At 46.8% G+C, this 2,649-nt stretch overlaps 1 non-coding gene across 1 annotated transcript; it reads right to left on the reverse strand.

The window, feature by feature from the left end:
* Positions 1–2,096: 2,096 nt before the first annotated feature.
* On the reverse strand, positions 2,097–2,285 carry LOC138297569 (U2 spliceosomal RNA). The gene has a single exon (XR_011204165.1). It is a non-coding gene; the product is annotated as a U2 spliceosomal RNA (small nuclear RNA).
* Between the last annotated feature and the right edge of the window lie 364 nt (positions 2,286–2,649).

Below are 2,649 nucleotides of genomic sequence, written 5' to 3' on the forward strand. Positions count from 1 at the left end.
ATACTTCAATGAATCTGGGATCGGTATAGGGGTTATACATGTGGACTACTAATACTACTTCTTTAGGGGCAAACAGAGGAAGTACAGTGAGCCCGGAAAACACAGTGGGGGGGACCCCAGCAGAAGAAGTGTCCAAAACCTGTTGGCAGATAGAGGCACTAGAAAAAGTAATATCATAGACACCCCTGTTAGAGAAATCTTGTATATATTCAATTGCTGTATGGGAAACATCACATGCATTTTTTAACAAATCTTCAACAATGAAAAACAGATTCTTTTCTTTACGGTGGTCACCGTTTACCTCAACCCTAATCGTGTTAGGTATGTAGTCGAAGTTACGAGTAGGACTCGTAGTAGAGAGAGCTGCCGCCATAGCGAAAGTTGGAGGGAAACAGTGTGTGGGAGAAGGAAGAAAAAAAGGGGGGTTTGGGGGTTAGGTATTGGTACTAGATCTGAAAAGGTGCTTCAGTCTGTTCAATCAAAGAGACCTGAACTGCACAGAGAAAATTGTGGAGAATGGCGTGGACAGCAGGGAGGCCCTGTGCCAGGGGCTTTACCAGGAGACAAAACAAGGTCCTCAAAGTCCTCAGGTATACGGCGCAGGAGTTTCTAATCAAGAAGTCTGGCCAAGAAGGACATCTGGTGAATAACCGCGTCTGCGTCCTGATGGTGGTATAGCGAGCAAGATGTCCAGGGAGGGATGGAGGACCCCGTCCGGGGCCTCCTGTAGAGGTACTCCAGGAAAATCCTTCTTTGAGCCTCCGGCGTGTGCTAACTGTAAAAAATGAAATAATAAATAATAAAACAAATAAAACAAAAAAATGGGGAACCTAGGGTCCAACATGTGCCTAAGGAGTAATTGTCCTGAAAAGGACAGCTCCCTGCACTATGCCAACTCAGGAAGGGCAAGCCCAGATGTCAAAATTAGCTTCCCCCCCCAATCTCCCGAGGTCACAGTGCAAGAACGAACTCGCACTGCTCCTCAAAGGAGATAAGGGACCCCACACCGGGAGGACCGGCAGGTGCAATCCGTCTGACAAGGGGGCATCAGCCTTGCTCCGGGCAAGCCAGAGAACGAAGGCCCGTCCCCCAAGTCACTCAGAAGGAGTATTGATCGCTTCAGAAAAGTTTTCGTCACCTGTGTGTGACGCAGCCAGGTTCCGGTCAAGCCAGAGGTCGCAGGCCCAGTCCCACAAGGATGTGAAGTCACCCTCACCTTTTTTTCAAGTTCAAACACAAGTTTGAACTTAGCCAAAAGGCCAAGAAGCAATAACCTGAAAAGGGGCCAGAATTCTCACCTCACCGGCCAGTCTCCCTGGCTGACTCGGGCTGGCGTCGTCCTTTCCTTGGCCGTTCATGGGCCTTTCGCCTCTTTTCCCCATCTCTTGGCAAGAGCTCAGCAAGTGACAAAAGGAAAAAGAGGCCCTGGCGTCGGGGGCGGGGGTCTTCCGGCTCCCAGAATCCTCAGCAGTCGCCTCATTATGGGTCCATTAGCATACCCACGTTGCCCAGTTTCTAGTTTTTGCATGCCCCTCCCCTTCCTGTCCACTGCGTCCAGCCCCTTGGTCGGAAGGCCTGGCCACCCTGGACAGCACCCTGGCAGCAAGTGGCCGGCACATCGCCCTCGCTTACCCAGGACTCTGTTGCCCTGTAGCTTAGGCCTATAGATAAGGCTCGGCTGTTCGTGGCTGGGCGGGGGCGGGCATGGGCAAAGAAGGAAAAGGACTCTGCCTCCTCCTTCTACCCAGAGAAGACATGGACAGTGTCCAACTCTTCTGTTCTGCAACAGGCAGCTGCCCCCCCCCTCGCTCTCTCTCTCTCTCTCTCTCTCTTTCTTTCTTTCTTTCTTTCTTCCTGTCTTACCATTCCTATCTCGCTCCTCCTCACTTGCTGAAAACACGGTAGATCAAGAAAGGGCTAAAATGAAATAAATAATTAAATAAATCAATCAATAAATAAATAAAACAAGACACGGCTGCCACAAAGTGGCCAGGTTGGTTTTATTTACACCCAAAGACATTAGCGCCACTTTACAGAAAGCCAGTGAAACGCTACTTTTCCATCTTTTTTTTCAACATCATGTTTTTCCCCGGGTGGAGAAGTGCACCATTCCTGGAGGTACTGCAATACCAGGTTGATGCGTGGAGTGGACAGAGCAAGCTCCTATTCCATCTCCCTGTTCCAAAAATCAATTTAATATATGGTCCCCAGATAGAGGACGTATTAGATATTAAACTGATAAGAACAGATTTTTGTTTTTAAAGCCCTTTATTAGAAAAAGGGATGATACAAAATACAGAATACAACAATTTTTATATGATGCAATATACAATAATTCTTACATGAATAATGATAATAGATTTTTTAAAATCTCTTTTCCACCTCCCCTCCCAAAAAAACAAATCTTTTATTGAGGCCTATACATGTGCCAATCCATTTGTAAGACACCTGGTGGCTAGGTGTAAAAGGTGTTTTCAGGTGACCCATCCTTTCCAATTGGTTACATGCCATTTTTTATTAGCCTCTTGAGCGCCAAAAAAGGATCTATCGCTATGTAAATAGGTAGTCATTTTGTTGAGACACAAAAGTCTACTATCTGTTGGCGAGATGGTTTTATGCAGAAATAATAACATATTTTGTGCTTCCCAA

The sequence above is a fragment of the Pleurodeles waltl genome, chromosome 5, assembly GCF_031143425.1.
Source record: "Pleurodeles waltl isolate 20211129_DDA chromosome 5, aPleWal1.hap1.20221129, whole genome shotgun sequence".
NCBI lineage: Eukaryota > Metazoa > Chordata > Amphibia > Caudata > Salamandridae > Pleurodeles > Pleurodeles waltl.